Source organism: Chiloscyllium plagiosum, unplaced genomic scaffold (assembly GCF_037043375.1).
Source record: "Chiloscyllium plagiosum isolate Xiang-an unplaced genomic scaffold, Cpla_swu_hap1 HiC_scaffold_29, whole genome shotgun sequence".
NCBI lineage: Eukaryota > Metazoa > Chordata > Chondrichthyes > Orectolobiformes > Hemiscylliidae > Chiloscyllium > Chiloscyllium plagiosum.
The window spans coordinates 1,248,873-1,269,992 of record NW_028270167.1 but is presented as its reverse complement, the minus strand read 5'-3'; the positions used below and the strand labels follow the sequence as shown (position 1 = coordinate 1,269,992).

At 46.2% G+C, this 21,120-nt stretch overlaps 1 long non-coding RNA gene across 1 annotated transcript; it reads right to left on the bottom strand.

Annotated features, from left to right (window-relative positions):
* Positions 1–228: 228 nt before the first annotated feature.
* Positions 229–15,061, bottom strand: LOC122541128 (uncharacterized). The gene is made up of 4 exons (XR_015751954.1): positions 15,043–15,061; positions 5,318–5,403; positions 4,018–4,159; positions 229–340 (listed from the first exon to the last, which is right to left on the bottom strand). It is a non-coding gene; the product is annotated as an uncharacterized LOC122541128 (long non-coding RNA).
* Between the last annotated feature and the right edge of the window lie 6,059 nt (positions 15,062–21,120).

Genomic DNA, 21,120 nt, shown 5'->3' with positions numbered 1-21,120 from the left:
TCTACAATGAAGGTAGCACACAGTTATCACTGGTACGTCCAGTCCTTTGTTATCGTAGCTAATCTTTACAAAGAGAATTGATAGCCTCAGAATAGAAGTAGGCACAACTCTTCCTGAAATGGCTGATCTCCAACTTCAGTGAAATGGCAGCTCACTTGGACCCCCACAATTCGAGGAAAATGTCAGAATTTTGTTTTCTTTGGTATCATACAATTACCACAAAGAATATAAGTTATGAAATCCAGTTTTTTATTGTTCACCTTGAAGGGCATCAGAGATTTGTTGGCCAATGTTCCTTAAGATCTCGGGTACCCGTTGAAAGGCACTGGTAATAAAGTCCCTAAAAAAGAGAGAGAATAATTACTGCAACATCAGTGACAAAGTACAGAGGGTGCTTTACTCCATATGCCCAAAGCCTGTCCATCATCTACAAGGCACAAGTCAGGAGTCTGATGGAATAGAACATAGAACATTACAGTGCAGCACATGCTCTTTGGTCCTTGATGTTGCACAAATCTGAAGCTCATCTACCTACACTATTCCATTCTTGTTCATTTGTCTATCCAATGACCATTTAAATGCCCTTAAAGTTGGCGAGGCTACAACTGTTGCAAGCAGTGCCATGGCCCTACTACTCTGAGTAAAGAAACTACTGACATCTGCACCAAATCTTTCACCCCTCAATTTAAAGCTATGTCCTGTCGTGCTAGCCATCACCATCTGAGGAAAAAAGCTGTCACTGTTCACCCACTCTAACCCTCTGATTATCTTATATGTCTCACTAAAGCCACCTCTCAACCTCCTCTCTCACAAAAACAGCCTCAAATCTCTTAACCTTTCCTCGTAAGACCTTCCCTCCATACCAGGCAACAACCTAGTAAATCTCTGAACCCTTTCCAAAGCTTCCACACCCTTCTTAAAATGCAGTGACCAGAACTGCATGCAATACTCCAAGTGCAGCTGCACCAGAATTTTGTACAGCTGCAGCATAACCTCCTGACTCCAAAACTCAATCCCTCTACCAATAAAAGCTAACACACTGTATGCTTCATAACAACCCTATTAACCTGGGTGGCAACTTTCAGGGATCTATGTACATGGACATAGAGATTTCTCTGCTTATCTACAGTGCCAAGAATCTTACCATTTGTGCAGTACTCTGCATTCCTGTTACTCCTTCCAAAGTGAATCACCTCATACTTTTCTCTATTTGTCACCTCAGCCCAGCTCTGCAGCTTATCTACACCCCTCTGTAACCTACAACATCCTTCGGCATATCCACCGACCTTCGTGTCATCCACAAATTTACTAACTCATCCTTCTATGTCCTCATTCAGGCCATTATAAAAAATGACAAACAGCAGTGGCCCCAAAACGGATCCTTGTGGTATAGCATTAGGATGAACTCCAGGATGAACATGTCCCATCAACGTCCCATCTTCTTTCAGCTATCCAATTTCTGATCCACTTGCCTGGAAGGGTGCAGCTCCAACAACACGCCTGAAGCTTGACCCATCCGGGAAAAAGCAGCTGTTTGATTGGCACCTCACCCACTAGCATCCACTTCCTCCTCCACCGATGCTCAATAGTAGCAGTGTGTATGACCTTCAAGATGCTCTGCAGGAATTCACTAAAGATCCTCAGACAGCACCTTCCAAACTCGCGTCCATTTCTATCGGGAAGGACAAGGACGGCAGGTACATGGAATACCACCACATGCAAGTTCTCCTCCAAGACACCATCCTGATTTGGAAATATATTGCCCGTTCCTTCAGTGTCACTGGGTCAGAATCCAGGAATTCCCTCCCTAAGTGCATTGTGGATCAACCTACAGCACATGGACTGCGGCAATTCAACAAGGCAACCTCACCCCCACTTTCTCAACTGGCATCTAGTGAGGGATAATAAATGCTGGCTGGCCAGCCATGCCCAGATCCCATGAATTAATCTTTAAAAATCATATGTGCATACGAACTAACCTATGGAGGAGGCCATTCAGTCCCTCAGTCCTGCTCCACCATTCAAGAAGATCAGACTGATCAGATCAGTTCACATTCTATCCACTGCCCAATAACCTTTCGCTCTTTATGTATCAGGAATTTAACCACCTCGACCTTTAAATAGGTTAAAACTTCAATGTTTTCACTGCGCTTTGAAAAAGGGAGTTCCAAACAAAGACAACCCTCTGGTGAGAAAATAATTTTCCTGATCCTTCTCTTAAAAGGGTGACTGTTTATTTTTAAACTGACTCAAGTTCTATATTCTCCCAAAAGATTAAACATTCTCTTCACATGCATTCTCATGACACCACTCAGCATTGTACATGTTTGAATCGAGTTGCCTATTACTCTTCTAAATTCCAGTGCGTACAATCCAGCCTGCCCATTGTTCCTTGTTATCATTAGATAACAATGCCCACCCACCCCACCTGCTCCCCACTCCCAACCCATCCCCCCCCCATTCCAGGAAATAATCTCGTAAACCTTCCTTGAGCTGCCTCCAATCCACATATATTTTACATTAGATAAGATGAGCAATGCTGTAGATAGTATTATAAATGTGGTCTCACCAGTGTCCTGTATAACTGAAGCAGTGCCTCCCAACTTGTGTATCCAATTTCACTCAGTAAAACATAACATTCAATTTGCTTTCCACTTGCAATTCATGCAAGAGAGTGCGTCATCTCAGCTCTGCAATCTCTCAGCATTTAAATAATTGGCTTTTTAAAAATTTTTCCTTCCAAAATGGACAATTTCACAATCTCTTTAAATCTGCAGCCACCTCTCTGACTTCACTGTCAGGTCATGGTTATTTATGTTAGCACTCTCAGTTTGTTTGTTTTTTAATATTAAGTGCATTTAGATACAAATCCTCTATTTTTGTCTTTTTATTATTTTTGTAGTCTTTAGCTTTACCCATTGAATCATTCTCAGATTATCTCTTGTTATCTCTGCCTGTCACAGTATATATATGATTTCCCATATTAATACTTTGTTGTCTTTCCTCACCTCTATTTCATTTACCACATCTTTCTAAATTTGATTCTTTAACTTAGTATTTAATTTACGACTTTCTCAACTTGCTTATTTACATGTTTTGCTAGAATGCTGGCCCAAACACATTTCAGATGTAGACCCAACTAATGGTGCAGCTCCCACTTTCCCCGGGAGTGATGCCAGTGCCCATGAACTGGAAACCATTTCTACCACAACAATCTTGAGCTACACATTCATTTCTTTAATCTTATTTCTCCTGTACCTATTTGCACGTGGCTCAGGTAATGATCCAGAAATAACTGCCTGTGAGCTTCTGCTTCCTAATTTGGTGCCTAATTTCTCTTACTGACTCTGAAGTACCTCTTTCCTTGTATCTATGGCATTGATAGCTTCATGGATCACAACGACTGAATCTTTGCTGCTTCAATACTCACTGGACCCTTGAGGTCCACACGCAGCACCAACATCCAACACCAGAAGTCAATGCATTAATATGGGATCTCAAAGGAGCCTCAGAGCAGCTCTGTGGTCGTGCAGCTTAGAGAGAACTTTGCTTTACTCCCCTTGACTACAGGTTCTGTCATGCACTGAGCAGATGTCATAATCCCTTGCACCAGACAAGAAACATATTTTTCTGGATTTCCCTCTTTGCTACAGAAAACAATGTCAATCTCCCTCAATATATTGTTCCCTATAACCATTGCTGTCCTCTTTGCTCTGCCCACTTCAGTAGCTACATTTATCACTTGCAATGGTCAACTAGCCCTGTGGTCATAACTGTCATCCTGACAAGCTGAAAGGATCTCAAACCTCTGGGGAGTTGCAAAGATGAGGCTCCTGCACTTTCTGCCATTTGGGTCTCCTCACCTGCCTCACTGATTACTGGGTCAGCATGAATTGAGAAAAATGTATGAGTGTAGAATTTAAGCTTTCCATTCCCAACTGCCTCTGTAAGCTATTTTCACCCAATAAATATGAAAAGTAAACTGAGCTGAGTGAAGTCAATGTTGTGGCTGCTCACTGGCTTTGTTGAACCACAGAAGACTCTTTGATGCTGGTGAGCAATTCACTTGCATGATCTTTCATTCCCATTATATGATCTTGTAGATTTCTGAAAGACTGAGCTGTAGGACTGGCTTGTTCCAATGGAAAAGCATCACAGGCTGGAAAATAAAGAGAGAAAAAGATTGGAACAGATTGTTCGACAAAGGTTTGGGACAAAATATTTGGCAAAGGACTTCACAGCAAATAGAAGAATTAAAAAACACAAGAATCTGGTTCTAACATGCTGGATAATTTGTCTGAACTAATTATTTGTACAGAACCCGAAGGAAAACAACATTTACACTGAGAGAGGAGAGTACTGGTTTGTTGGCTAGTGGACACTGGTAGAGGTATTGCTATGGCGTATGCACCAGTTAATTATGACCGATAGATAACTGCCAAGTTTTGGTTAAATTTTAAACTGGGGAGGTTGATTCTGATTGGTCAAGACACAGCCCTGAGAAATGGTTGTCACCTTCATTGGTTTGAAATGGATGCTGTGATTGTTCCTTTTTTCTGCAAAAAACAGGGGGATATACCCTAATATATGTCACTTCCTATACACACAGGTGGACCACATTGTGAGCCTGACTGAAGATATTAACTTGGTTGTCAGTGTAATTCTTCACCCATTCAGGCTTATCCAGCAAATGTTGACCTATTACAGAATCGCATCTCAGATTGGATACTGTTGTGGGTGTTGCAAGCGCAGGCTGGCTGAGTATGACTAGTACCCTGATTGGGAACATGTTGTTTTCCCTTTACTTTGGTATTTCTTGTGATTTGTCCTGATGAGTACAAGGTTTGACAAAATGTGCTGTTTTTCAAAAGTGACTCAACTTTAACCTAAGTCAGGAACCTCATTCAATTATTATTCATTGAAAATGTCAGCCCGGGGTCATGTGTAGGTTTCTCCTTTGATGGTTTTTGGGGAACTAATTTCTGTGAGACCCTCAATCTATTGGATTGACCACCATGGTTTATAAGAACCCAGGAAAGTTCAAAAGAAGGTCTGTATAACATTAAATGTCCCTTGTGTGGGAGTGTTTGATCCGGACAGTATAGAGAGAGCTTTACTCAGTATCTAATCCCATGCTATCCCTGTCCAGGGGCCGTTTGATGGGGTCAGTGTTGAGGGATCTTTCATTTTAAAACAGTAGACCTTTACACTGTATCTAATCCAGTGCTGTCCCCACTATTGCTTGGAACAGAACAATCTCCCCAGAAAAAGAAACATATTGCATTTAAATGTAAATATCAAAGTGTCGTTCACTTACCAATTAGGATTGCGCTGAAGATGACTACAACAGACAACACGACTATTTGAATCTTCATTTTGGCTTGTCTTTTCTGTCTTTGCTGTCTTAAGTGAGAGGATTGATGATTGATAAAGAGGAATGACATTAAGTTACTGTGCAGTGCTCAGAATGCAAAAAATATGCTCAGAACATCTGAAACATATCAAAGATTATCTCCTGTTTTCTCCTAATCACCAGCACAAAGCAGCTTTCCCTCCTATTGTGCCTCTCATTCATGAATGCAGCTATCTCTGAAATGGGTAGCTCATTATGTTGCTTCTAATCCCAACACACTCTACCACAACATGATCTGTCTCTCCTTCTCTTAATTCTCTTCCTTCACCACTTTGTCTCATCTGTCTCTTTATCCCATCTCTCATCCTCACCCCCTTACTCTCCCCCCTCTCCCCTTCACTCTCTCTCCTCTCTGTCTTCTCCTCCTCATACCAAGCACTTGCTGACACTGGTGAGAAGCATAAAAAGTGGCAGCAGAGAGATGACTCCCCATAGTCACATTGAGGGTGAAGCCAGTACGAGTTGAGTGGGATTGAACACATTCCAGAAGAAAGCAGTGTAATGTTTGTAATGAAGGGGAAATTGATTGGTTAAGGAATATTTCTCTTGTGTTTCCTAAACTAGGCCTATCAATCAAGCGTGGAGCCAAAAGGTAAAACATTCAGTTGGGCCAACTTCAGTTGTAAGTGAATTAAACTGTTTGACACAGAATAATGTTATGTCTTCCAGTCAATGTTCCTTTTAGTGACATGAAAGCAGTATGGTACCACAGCATGGGACTCAATGGGATAACAATTTCAAACTGAGATCACTCGAAACATGACATGTCCTTTATTGGTCAGAGTATTGAGTACAGGAGTTGGGAGGTCATGTTGCGGCTGTACAGGACATTGGTTAGGCCACTGTTGGAATATTGTGTGCAATTCTGGTCTCCTTCCTATCGCAAAGATGTTGTGAAACTTGAAAGGGTTCAGAAAAGATTTACAAGGATGTTGCCAGGATTGGAGGATTTGAGCTTTCGGGAGAGGCTGAACAGGCTGGGGCTGTTTTCCCTGGAGTGTCAGAGGCTGAGGGGTAACCTAATAGAGGTTTATAAAATCATGAGGAGCATGGATAGGATCAGTAGACAAAGGTCTTTTCCCTGGGGTCGGGGAGTCCAGAACTAGAGGGCATAGGTTTAGGATGAGAGAGGAAAGATATAAAAGGGACCTAAGGGGCAATTTTTTCATGCAGAGGGTGGTACGTGTATGGAATGAGCTGCCAGAGGATGTGGTGGAGGCTGGTACAATTGCAACATTTAAAAGGCATCTGGATGGGTATATGAATAGGAAGGGTTTGGAGGGATATGGGCTGGGTGCTGGTAGGTGGGACTAGATTGGGTTGGGATATCTGATCGGTATGGACGGGCTGGACCGAAGGGTCTGTTTCTGTGCTGTAGAGCTCTATGACTCAATGACTCTGACTAGAAGCATTAACTGAACAGCCTAAACCAGCCCAGCCACTTGTGTCTATAAATGTAATTGTTCTTTATTATAGACAGCTGCAATTATACTACATTATCCTTGCCTAGTTTATGTTATGAGGGATAACACAAACTTTGCCATGACAGGCAAAGATATCCTGTTGGATATCATGGTTATAGGAGGTGGCTATCTGGAAAGAAACAATTCCAACATCTCAATAACAGATATTTGTCAAAGTAATTGAAGATGAATTAAACAACAGCTCTGCACAATAAAGAATTCAGACAATTAACATCATCAGCTTCTGAGAGTACATTTACTCATACAGATCTGTAGACAGGACCTGTCAGAATACAGGGAGATTTTCTTTGCAGTGGCATGGTGGCTCAGTGGTTAGCACCACTGCCTCATAGCAGCAGGGACCCGGGTTCAATTCCAGCCTCGGCTGACTGTGTGGGTTTCTGCCGGGTGCTCCGGTTTCCTCCCACAGTCCAAAGATGTGCAGGTCAGGGTGGATTGGCCATGGAACTGAAGGGATGGGCTGGGATCCTCTTTGCAGGATCAGTGTACTAAGTTCTTTCTGGTTTAAAATGTAAGTTCTTTTATGTTACAAGAAATATATAACAGTGCCTTACTTCCAAAGTAAGATGTAAATGCCAGCATATCTGAGGGTTATGGTCAGTCACTGAGATGGTGAATACTGTCTCCCTTCCTGTCTCTCTTTAAAAACATCCTGCTTCTTTTAAAAATAGGCATCTGAATGGTTCTAGAAGCACAGTTAGAAAAATCTGTAGCAGAACTGCAGCAAAACCAACCCCCTCAGAAGGCCATTTTATAAACTAAGAAAGCTTTCCTCTCTCCAGACTAACTTCCTATTTTTCTATCATTGCCAAAATAAACAAACAGCCGTCAATGGGACATCATTACTCCTCTTTTGACACTGACTTCACAAAAAGGTTGAAGCCTGTAAATTTTAAACTTCCAGGATGTAGTTCACAAAGCAAGCATCTTGAAAGGGGCCAAGGCAAGTAAAGAAACCACTGAGAGAAAATTAACAGGAGAGACAGAGAGAGAGAGAATTTACAGCCCAGGAACAGGCCCTTCGGCCCTCCAAGCCTGAGCCGAGACTAGCTGAAGGTAAGAATGAACAAGCTCCAACTCGTTACATATGGGGAAGAGGCAATTGATAACTTTGTTAGAAGTTGCCACAAGGGAAGGATGTGACTGTGGCTTTTCTGGTGAGGAAGTCTCAGACAGACTGATTGAGTTAGCCACCATTATAATATGAACCAAAGCCTTTACAGCTAATAATATCATAAAATCCGAAAAGGCAGGAAAACACATGCTGAAAGTTCAAACTGAGCCAGGTGGTAGTGCCAGCATTTCACCACCATACTTGTCCTGCAAAACGAGCACCTCAGCAAGTGGTGCTCGAAAGCACAGACCATGAGAAGTTGTGTCACAGTATTTACCGAATCACACAGCAGTGACAATACCCAAGCTCCTGTTGATTTTCAGAAATAATAATTGTGTTGGTGGCATGGCTCTCCATGTTCATTGATCTAGATATACACCTCAATCATGAGGGTCAAACCACACCCTGCACTGGGACAGATCACACATGACCCAATTGAAACAGATCAAGCATGATCTGCCCACTTTGGCCAGAGCTAGTGTCGGGTGGTCTGTTGTCTTTTTTGATCAGATTTACATCTTTTAGCAACAAGATTCAATTGGAGAAGCTGGGGTTGTTGTGTCTGGAACAGTGGAGCTGGAGGGAGATTTGGTGAACAAGGATAAGGTTATGACAGGTTTAGATAAAATAGCCAGAACAAAGCTGTGCCTTATTGGCACACTGTACCAGGGTAGAGGGCACAGATTAAAGGCTTGGGGAAGAGTTGTGGAGATTAGGGAGGCAGGAGGGCTGTGAGGATGAATATCTTCGCACAGTGAGTGGCAGTAATCCAGAATTTACTTCATTTTCAGGGAGGTTCGTAGAGGCAGAGACAATGGTGCTTGAGGAAAGTAAATTAAACAGACAGGAATCAGTAAATTGAGAGAGACAATACTCTCCTGTGGAAGGTTGGGACATGGCATGTACAGTCAGCCTCTGTAACTATAACTCTGTCCCTTTCCCCTTCTCGATTTGCTTCATCTCAACATTTCCCACCCATCCAGCTACCCCTTCTCAATCTGTCTACATCTCCTGTCCCTCCTGCTCCTCACTCCCTCCTACACACCCTTCTTTTATAATGGCTGGCCTCTGTTCCACCCCCTCCCCACTCCTTCCTACACACCCTTCCTATTTAATTTTTGCCACCTGTCCTCCCACACTCCCTCTGACACACCCTTCCTTTATAATTACTGCCCCTTATCCCCCCCCACTCCCTCCTACACACCCTTCCTTTATAATTACTGCCCCCTGTCCCTCTCACTCACTCCTTTACACCCTTTATAATTATTGCCCACTGTCCCCCTCACTCCCTCTTACACACCCTTCCTTTATAATTACAGCCCCTGTCCCCCTCACTCACTCCTACACACCCTTCCATTATAATTACTGCCCCCTGTCCCACTCACTCACTCCTTCACAAACTTCCTTTATAATTACTGCCCACTGTCCCCCTCACTCCCTCACACACACCCTTCCTTTATAATTATGACTCCCTGTCCCCCCACTCCCTCCTACACACCCTTCCACTATAATTACTGCCCACTGTCCCCCTCACTCCCTCTTACACACCCTTCCTTTATAATGGCTGGCCCCTGTCCCCGCACTCCCTCCTACACACCCTTCCTTTATAATTACTGCCTCATTTCCCCCCCCACTCCCTCCTACACACACTTCCTTTATCATTACTGCCCCCGTATCCTCTCACTCTCTCCTACACACCCATCCTTTATAATTATTGCCCCCCTGAACCCCTACTCCCTCTTACACATCCTTCCTGTATAATTACTGCCCCCTGTCCCCCCACTCCCTCCTACACACCCTTCCTTTATAATTATTGCCCGCTGTCCCCCGCACTCCCTCCTACAAACCCTTCCTTTATAATTACTGCCCCCTGTCCCCCGTCCCCCTCACTCACTCCTACACACCCTTCCTTTATAATTACTGCCCCCTGTCTCCCTCACTCCCTCCTACACACCCTTTATAATTATTGCCCCATGTCCCCCCTCACTCCCTCTTACACACCCTTCCTTTATAATGGCTGCCCCCTGTCCCCTGTCCCCTGCCCCCTGCACTCCCTCATACACCACCCTTCCTTTAGAATTACTGCCCCCGTCCTCCCTCACTCCCTCTTAGACATCCTTCCTTTATAATTACTGCCCCCTGTCTCCCTCACTCCCTCCTACACACCCTTCCTTTATAATTACTGCCCCCTGTCCCCCTCACTCCCTCCTACACATCCTTCCTTTATAATTATTGCCCCCACTCCCCTCACTCCCTCTTAGACATCCTTCCTTTATAATTACTGCCCCCTGTCCCCCTCACTCTCTCCTACACACCCTTCCTTTATAATTACTGCTCCATGTCCCCCTCACTCCCTCCTACACACCCATCCTTTTTAATTACTGCCCCATGTCCCCCTCATTCCCTCCTATACACCCTTCCTTTATAATTACTGCCCCATGTCCCCCTCACTCCCTCCTACACACCCTTCCTTTATAATTACTGCCCCATGTCCCCCTCACTCCCTCCTACACACCCATCCTTTATAATTACTGCTCCATGTCCCCCTCACACCCTCCTACACACCCTTCCTGTATAATTACTGCCCCATGTCCCCCTCACTCCCTCCTACACACCCTTCCTTTATAATTACTGCTCCATGTCCCCCTCACACCCTCCTACACACCCTTCCTTTATAATTACTGCCCCATGTCCCCCTCACTCCCTCCTACACATCCTTCCTTTATCATTACTGCCCCCTATCCCCCTCATTCTCTCCGACACACCCTTCTTTTATAATTACTGCCCCCTGTCCCCCCACTCCCTCTTACACATCCTTCCTTTATAATGGCTGCCCCCGTACCCGTTCCCCCCACTCCCTCTTACACATCCTTCCTTTATAATGGCTGCCCCCGTACCCGTTCCCCCCATTCCATTTTACACAGGCTTCCTTTATAATTACTGCCCCCTGTCCCCCTCACTCCCTCCTACACACCCTTCCTTTATAATTACTGCCCCCTGTCCCCCTCACTCCCTCCTACACACCCTTTCTTTATAATTACTGCCTCCTGTCCCCCTCACTCCCTCCTACGCACTCTTCCTTTATAATTACTGCCCCCGTCCCCCTCACTCCCTCCTACACACCCTTCCTTTATAATTACTGCCCCATGTCCCCCTCACTCCCTCCTACACACCCTTCCTTTATAATTACTGCTCCATGTCCCCCTCACACCCTCCTACACACCCTTCCTGTATAATTACTGCCCCATGTCCCCCTTACTCCCTCCTACACATCCTTCCTTTATCATTACTGCCCCCTATCCCCCTCATTCTCTCCGACACACCCTTCTTTTATAATTACTGCCCCCTGTCCCCCCACTCCCTCTTACACATCCTTCCTTTATAATGGCTGCCCCCGTACCCGTTCCCCCCACTCCCTCTTACACATCCTTCCTTTATAATGGCTGCCCCCGTACCCGTTCCCCCCATTCCATTTTACACAGGCTTCCTTTATAATTACTGCCCCCTGTCCCCCTCACTCCCTCCTACACACCCTTCCTTTATAATTACTGCCCCCTGTCCCCCTCACTCCCTCCTACACACCCTTTCTTTATAATTACTGCCTCCTGTCCCCCTCACTCCCTCCTACGCACTCTTCCTTTATAATTACTGCCCCCGTCCCCCTCACTCCCTCCTACACACCCTTCCTTTATAATTACTGCCCCATGTACCCCTCACTCCCTCTGACACACCCTTCCTGTATAATTACTGCCCTATGTCCCCCTCACTCCCTCCTACACACCCTTCCTGTATAATTACTGCCCCATGTCCCCCAGACTCCCTCCTACACACCCTTCCTTTATAATTACTGCCCCCGTCCCCCTCACTCCCTCCTACACACCCTTCCTTTATAATTACTGCCCCATGTACCCCTCACTCCCTCCGACACACCCTTCCTGTATAATTACTGCCCCATGTCCCCCTCACTCCCTCCTACACACCCTTCCTTTATAATTACTGCCCCATGTCCCCCTCACTCCCTCCTACATACCCTTCCTGTATAATTATTGCCCCCACTCCCCTCACTCCCTCTTAGACATCCTTCCTTTATAATTACTGCCCCCTGTCCCCCTCACTCTCTCCTACACACCTTTCCTTTATAATTACTGCTCCATGTCCCCCTCACTCCCTCCTACACACCCTTCCTGTATAATTACTGCCCCATGTCCCCCTTACTCCCTCCTACACATCCTTCCTTTATCATTACTGCCCCCTATCCCCCTCATTCTCTCCGACACACGCTTCTTTTATAATTACTGCCCCCTGTCCCCCCACTCCCTCTTACACATCCTTCCTTTATAATGGCTGCCCCCGTACCCGTTCCCCCCACTCCCTCTTACACCTCCTTCCTTTATAATGGCTGCCCCCGTACCCGTTCCCCCCATTCCATTTTACACACGCTTCCTTTATAATTACTGCCCCCTGTTCCCCGCACTCCCTCCTGCATACCCTTCCTGTATAATTACTGCCCCCTGTCCCCCGCACTCCCTCCTGCATACCCTTTCTTTATAATTACTGCCTCCTGTCCCACCCCACTCCTTCCGACACACCCTTCCTGTATAATTACTGCCCCCTGTCGCCCTCACTCCGTCTCACACACCCTTCCTTTCTAATTATTGCCCCCTGTCCCCCTCACTCCCTCCTACACACCCTTCCTTTATAATTACTGCCCCCTGTCTCTCTCACTCCCTCCTACACACCCTTCCTGTATAATTACTGCCCCATGTCCCCCTCACTCCCTCCTACACACCCTTCCTGTATAATTACTGCCCCATGTCCCCCTCACTCCCTCCTACACACCCTTCCTTTATAATTACTGCCCCCTGTCCCCCTCACTCCCTCCTACACACCCTTCCTTTATAATTAATGCCCCCTGTCCCCCTCACTCCCTCCTACACACCCTTTCTTTATAATTACTGCCTCCTGTCCCCCTCACTCCCTCCTACGCACTCTTCCTTTATAATTACTGCCCCCGTCCCCCTCACTCCCTCCTACACACCCTTCCTTTATAATTACTGCCCCATGTACCCCTCACTCCCTCCTACACACCCTTCCTGTATAATTACTGCCCCATGTCCCCCTCACTCCCTCCTACACACCCTTCCTGTATAATTACTGCCCCCGTCCCCCTCACTCCCTCCTACACACCCTTCCTTTATAATTACTGCCCCATGTCCCCCTCACTCCCTCCTACACACCCTTCCTGTATAATTACTGCCCCATGTCCCCCTCACTCCCTCCTACACACCCTTCCTGTAAAGTTACTTCCCCATGTCTCCCTCACTCCCTCCTACACACCCTTCCTTTATAATTACTGCCCCATGTCCCCCTCACTCCCTCCAACACACCCTTCCTGTATAATTACTGCCCCATGTCCCCCTCACTCCCTCCTACACTCCCTTCCTGTATAATTACTGCCCCATGTACCCCTCACTCCCTCCTACACACCCTTCCTTTATAATTACTGCCCCATGTACCCCTCACTCCCTCCTACACACCCTTCCTGTATAATTACTGCCCCCATCCCCCTCACTCCCTCCTACACACCCTTCCTTTTTAATTACTGCCCCATGTCCCCCTCACTCCCTCCTACACACTCTTCCTTTTTAATTACTGCCCCATGTCCCCCTCACTCCCTCCTACGCACTCTTCCTTTATAATTACTGCCCCCGTCCCCCTCACTCCCTCATACACACCCTTCCTTTATAATTACTGCCCCATGTACCCCTCACTCCCTCCGACACACCCTTCCTGTATAATTACTGCCCCATGTACCCCTCACTCCCTCCTACACACCCTTCCTTTATAATTACTGCCCCATGTCCCCCTCACTCCCTCCTACACACCCTTCCTGTATAATTACTGCCCCATATCCCCCTCACTCCCTCCTACACACCCTTCCTTTATAATTACTGCCCCATGTCCCCCTCACTCCCTCCTACACACCCTTCCTTTATAATTACTGCCCCATATCCCCCTCACTCCCTCCTACACACCCTTCCTGTATAAATACAGCCCCATGTCCCCCTCACTCCCTCCTACACACCCTTTCTGTATAATTACTGCCCCATGTCCCCCTCACTCTCTCCTACACACCCTTCCTGTATAATTACTGCCCCATGTCCCCCTCACTCTCTCCTACACACCCTTCCTGTATAATTACTGCCCCATGTCCCCCTCACTCCCTCCTACACACCCTTCCTGTATAATTACTGCCCCATGTCCCCCTCACTCTCTCCTACACACCCTTCCTGTATAATTACTGCCCCATGTCCCCCTCACTCTCTCCTACACACCCTTCCTGTATAATTACTGCCCCATGTCCCCCTCACTCTCTCCTACACACCCTTCCTGTATAATTACTGCCCCATGTCCCCCTCACTCTCTCCTACACACCCTTCCTGTATAATTACTGCCCCATGTCCCCCTCACTCTCTCCTACACACCCTTCCTGTATAATTACTGCCCCATGTCCCCCTCACTCTCTCCTACACACCCTTCCTGTATAATTACTGCCCCATGTCCCCCTCACTCCCTCCTACACACCCTTCCTGTATAATTACTGCCCCATGTCCCCCTCACTCCCTCCTACACACCCTTCCTGTATAATTACTGTGATTAGTCTCTGGAGTTGGACTCCAAAACCCAACCCAGAACACAGTTTCTAAGCTTCAGTTGTGTATCTTCCTTGATCCTGTCGCTTTGTCATTTGTTTTAAAAGCTGCTCCTGAACCAGAATCAGTAAATCACTTGGATTTTTTTCTGTTTTCTCTCCTCTCTTACACCATTCCTTCTTCCGAATTTCCAAGTTTATTTGAATCCCCAGTTTGTTAAGACCATCCTGAACAATCTTGGTGCTTCTATACTTTGTTGTTATAAAATCTTTGAGGAATTGCACAGGCACAGCCTCACCTCCTTCCTCTCGAGAATAAACAGACTCATTCTCCATTAGCTCTTCAAGCACAATGGTTGTTGTAACACTGAGCTCTTACCTGGAAATGTGTGAATGTCTCTGATGTGTTGTGAAGTGAATTGATCTTATATAGTACCTGATAAGACCATTCAGGTTAAGATAATCAATTTCTGTTGACTAATAGTTAGGGAGTTTGTTGTGTCAAAGGTTGTCAACAGCAGAAACTGATGGCCAAGGATTTTGAAAGCTTGCCGTCTTTTCTGCTGACGTGCACAAGTTGCAGTGCCTTGACTCCAGGTGAATACGTGGCCCAGGTTTCCAGGTGATAGATCACACATTGTAGTCAATATTTCATGCTATGTTTGGGCACCTGACACCGAGTTAGTGTAACCTCCATGAACTAATTTCTGTTTTGAAACAAGTAAACTCAAGATTGGGAGCCTATTTCCTCGGATGAGGAGTCCAGGATTAAAATGAGAGCAAAGGAGTGATATCAGGAATCCCTGATATCACTCCTTCCTGTACATAGACCTCCCGGGGAAAAGCTGTGAATGCTGGGGTTTCCATTGGAATTTTTAAAACTCAGATATGATTTTGTTGGGTCAGGTTTCGAGGGCTATGGAGCAAAGGCAGCATAAGCGGAAAGGCCTGAGGAGCTCACCTGTTAATGAAGACAGATTCAGGTGCTATATCAATGTAATAACTGTGTGTGGATCGAGGCGACAACCTCAGCTCAGATTGGCTTTGTTGATGGAGAAATTAGAAATAAAAGCTTAGAGATTCACAAAATTGTGCTATAGGCCTGTTCTTGTGGTCCAGGTATTGTCATTTTGCAGGTCTGTTGAGCAGCTTCCCAGTGGGAGTGTGTGCCGTACAGGTTAGCTGTCAGCCTGGGGAGGGGGGTGCAATGCAGTGATGGACTGGTTACAGCAGGGAGGGGGTGTTTGTGATGGGTTGGTCCTTCGGACACTCTCAGATCTAACACATTGAACACTTGTCACCAGAGAACCTTGTGAATCACGTGACTCTATCATCAAGATGAAATCAGTCAGTTAGGGGTGACCAGGACAGATAGGGGTGAGGGGTGAGGGCTAAGTGTCTCCTGCCCCCTGCTGGAGACTAACTCCCCAGATGATCAAATCCTTGACCCCTCCTTGCTGCTCACTCTCAAAACTCTCAGCCATGTCTCTGCATTCTTCAATCGTGGAGTGGACTGGATAGGGGATAGAGAAATGTCACATTATTTCTCCTTTTTATTGGGAAACAATGAAAGCGAAGGAGGGAAGTTCAGGGCAGAGTGTCGCCAAGGAGAGCGGTGGTGTTTGCTAGGGGGAAGGGACAGAGACAGAGGGAAAGAGACACAGAGGAAGAGAGACAGGGATGCACAGAGAGAGAGGAGGGGGGAGAGAGGGAGGGACAGACGCGGAGAGAAAAAGTGCTGTTTCTAAAGCCCTGGTTGAAGTAAGGTTAATGTGTGTGAGGTTCTGCCTCAAACCAAGTCCTGAGCACCTTAATTAACCGTGGAAATGGCCCAGGATGTTAAGAGATTTCACTTCTGCATGGCACCAGAACCTGATAGACAGCTGCCTTTCTCCAGAACCTTGTATCTGGAGGATCGAGCTGTGGGACAGCTCAGAGCCAATCCCCAAACACCCTCACCCATCCCTGATCTCAAACCCAACCCTCTGAAAAGGCCACTTCCCAGCTGATCGGAACCAAGAATCTGGAAAACTGAAGCAAGTCTTCCTACTGCTCCTTTCCCAGCAGACGGCCCTCTCCAGGCAGTGAATGTACACACTGTGATACTCGCTGGGAGAGCCAACAGCCAGTGTGCACCCTCCAAACCCCCCACTAACAATCTTGTGGCAATCAACAAGCTGTCTGGTTTGTGAGACATAAGTATTGAGCAGGACACTGGGGAGAGCTACGCTGGCCTGGTTCAAAATGTTAGCCATGGGATCGTTTATCTTGATGTGAGACAGTAGACAGGGCGTTGGTTGAACATCTTTTTGAAGGGTCCCTGACTGATCCCTCCAAAACCGTGCTCTAAGACACAGGACTAATTGGAACTCTTCATGCTTCCATCATTTAATACTGGTCTTCTAATGAACCTACAATCACTTTCTGAATCGAGGGCAGGCAACAGTACACAAAGTGTAAACATCAATGAATTATTTACAATCTTGTGTTTAAACCAACAGACCCATTGCCAAATTCCCAATTTCCTGAGTTGCTTTCTGGCTCACAGTGTGTTGTCCGTATTTAACCTTGTTACAAAAACAGCTTGGTCAAATCTTGAGTTGGTGCTGAGGACACTTCCAGAGGAGAATATGGGATCCTTGATTGTGGAGACCAAATGGATAAGCAGGGGGCCTAACCTTGAGCTTTGCCTCTGATCTCAGGTCAGGGCTTACCTTTATGTGACAGCATTGGAAGGCTCTTCATAGGATGAAGAGAGATTCATCAGAATAGGACCAGGGATGAGAAACTTCAGTCAATGTGGAGAAACTGCAGAAAGACTCTTTAGAACAGAGAAGATAATTTTATTATTCTTTCGTGCACTCAAATACATCTGGCTGGGCCAGCATTTACTGTTCACTCCTGACAAGGGGAGCTGGTGAACTTGCTTCTTTAATCACTGTAGTCCATGTGGTGCGGAGACACTCCCAGTGCAGTTAAAGAGGGCGTTCCAGGCTTGTGACCCAGTGACACAGAGGAACGGCGATAGATTTCCCAGTTAGGATGGTGAGTGGCTTGGTGGCAAACTTGCAGGAGGTGCTGTTCCCATATATCTGCTGCCCTTGAGGCTCCGGTAGTAGAGATCACTTATTTAAAAGGTGCCCCATTGTGTCAAATGCAGCCTTGATGTTAAGGGCTGTCCCTCTCCCCTCCCCTCTGGAATCCAGCTCTTTTGTCCATGTTTGAACCAAGGCTGTAATGAGGTCAGGAGCTGAGTGGCCCTGGCAGAACCCAAACTGGGCGTCACTGAGCAGGTTATTGCTGAGCAGGTGCTGCTTGATAGCACTGTTGATGACACCTTCCATCACTTTACTGATGATTGAGAGTAGACTGATGGGGCGGTAATTGGCTCATTTGGATTTGTCCTGCTTTTTATGTCCAGGATATACCTGGGTAATGTTCCACATTGTCGGGTAGGTATCAGTGTTGTAACTGTACTGGAACAGTTTGGCTAGGGGCGCAACAGGTTCGAGAGCACAAGTCTTCAGTACTATTGCCAGAATGTTGTCAGGGCCCGTAGCCTTTGCAGTATTCAGTTCTCCAGCTGTTTCTTAATGTCACGTGGTGTGAATCAAACTGGCTGAAGACTGGTATCTGTGATGCTGGGGGCCACGGGAGGAGCCTGAGATGGATCAACCACTCTGCACTTCTGGCTGAAGATTGCTGCAAAAGTTTCAACCTTATCTTTTGTCCTGATGTGCTGGGCTCCTCCATCATTGAGGATGGGGATATTTGTGGAGCCTCCTCCTCCAGTGAGTTGTTTAATTATCCACCACCATTCACGACTGGATGTGGCAGGACTGCGGAGCTTAGATCTGATGTTTTGGTTTTGGGATTGCTGAGCTCTGTCTATCACTTGCTGCTTATACAGTTTGTTTGGTGGCTTCACCAGATTAACACAGTTATCCCAACGAAGGGTCTGCACAGGGGCACTCTCCGACAACACCGACTCAATGATAAGAATGACATCAGGATATCCAGCAGCTCAAGCAAAGAGGAGAGTTTCAAGATTGTTTTAAATGGAATACTGAGCTCATGAGGCACAGAGGCTTAGAAAGGAAATTCCATACAGCTGGACAATTAAAGACATGGCCACCAATGGCAGAGCAATTAAAACTGGGCTTGCCTGAGAGGTTAGAAATAGAGCATACAGAGATTGTGAGGGGGTGTGTAGCTAACCAAGATTATAGTGACAGCGAGGGGTGAGGCCAGGGTGGGATTTAAACACAAGGATTTGAAATTTTAAATTCTAAATGTTGCTGGGTTTGGGTGTCAGTGAGGGAGTGCCGATCTGATAGGTGAACAAGACTTTGTGCGAGCAGGGAGGTGTCAGAGAGGTTTGGATGGAACTCACATTATTTGAGGGAGGTACAGGAACAGAGTGAGAACGGTCAAGCCTGGGACTAACAGTGGCATAGGTGAGTGCCTCAACGGTTGATCAGCTGTGATGGGGCAGATTGTGTGATGTTACAGGGGGTGGAAATAAGCTCCTTAGTGATTGAAAGGATCTGCAGTCAGAAACTGGTGACAGGGTCAACGATTACACCAGGTTTATCAACAGATAGATTTAGTCTTTAAAATTAGAATATTAGAATGACAAGGGGGTTGGGGAGGGTAGATAGAGAGAAACTGTTCTTGCTCATTAAAGGATTGAGAACAAGAGGGGCATAGATTTAAAGGCATTTGCAAAAGAAGCAAAGGTGGAGTGAGGAAAAGCTTGCCTTTTCACCCAGCGAGTAATTAGGGTCTGGAATGCACTGCCTGGAAATATGGGGGAGGCAGGTTCCACTGAGACATTCAGGAGGGAACTGGTTGGTTATTTGGATGGTAATGGTGTGCAAAGGAATGGGTAAACGCAGGAGATTGGTACAAGGAAATGATGCTTATATGGATGCATTTTGGAAAGGCAAATCAGAGCAGGATTTGTACACTAATGGTAAAGGCATGCAGTCAAAGAGATGTACAGCATGGAAACAGACCCTTCGGTCCAACCCGTCCATACCAACCAGATATCCCAACCCAATCTAGTCCCACCAGCCAGCACCCGGCCCATATCCCTCCAAACCCTTCCTATTCATATACCCATCCAAATGCCTCTTAAATGTTGCAATTGTACCAGCCTCCACCACATCCTCTGGCAGCTCATTCCATACACGTACTACCCTCTGCGTGAAAAAGTTGCCCCTTAGGTCTCTTTTATATCTTTCCCCTCTCACCCTAAATCTATGCCTTCTAGTTCTGGACTCCCCGACCCCAGGGAAAAGACTTTGTCTATTTACCCTATCCATGCCCTGCAAAATTTTGTAAACCTCTATATAAGGTCACCCCTCATCTTCCGACGCTCCAGGGAAAACAGCCTCAGCCTGTTCAGCCTCTCCCTATAGCTCAGATCCTCCAACCCTGGCAACATCCTTGTAAATCTTTTCTGAACTCTTTCAAGTTTCACAACATCATTCCGATAGGAAGGAGACCAGAATTGCACGCAATATTCCAATAGTGGCCTAACGAATGTCCTGTACAGCCGCAACATGACCTCCCAACTCCTGTACTCAATACTCTGACCAATAAAAGAAAGCATACCAAACGCCTTCTTCACTATCCTATCTACCTGCAACTCCACTTTCAAGGAGCTATGAACCTGCACTCCAAGGTCTCTTTGTTCAGCAACACTCCCTAGGAGGAGAAAGTGAGGTCTGCAGATGCTGGAGATCAGAGATGGAAATGTGTTGCTGGAAAAGCGCAGCAGGTCAGGCAGCATCTAGGGAACAGGAGAATCGACGTTTCGGGCATTAGCCCTTCTTCAGGAATTTCCAACACTCCCTAGGACCTTACCATTAAGTGTATAAGTTCTGCTAAGATTTGCTTTCCCAAAATTCAGCACCTTGCATTTATCTGAATTAAACTCCATCTGTCACTTCTCAGCCCATTGGCCCATCTGATCAAGATCCTGTTGTAATCTGATGTAACCATCTTCACTGTCCACTACACCTCCAATTTTGGTGTCATCTGCAAACTTACTAACTGTACCTCTTATGCTCGCATCCAAATTATTTATGTAAATGACAAAATGTAGTGGACCCAGCACCGATCCTTGTGGCACTCCACTGGTCACAGGCCTCCAGTCTGAAAAGCAACCTTCCACCACCACCCTCTGTCTTCTACCTATGAGCCAGTTCTGTATCCAAATGGCTGGTTCTCCCTGTATTCCGTGAGATCTAACCTTGCTAATCAGTCTCCCATGAAAAACCTTGTTGAGCGCCTTCCTGGGGAGTGTTGATGAACAAAGAGACCTTGGAGTGCATGTTCATAGCTCCTTGAAAGTGGAGTCGCTGGTAGATATGATAGTGAAGAAGGTGTTTGGTATGCTTTCTTTTATTGGCGGCACGGTGGCACAGTGGTTAGCACTGCTGCCTCACAG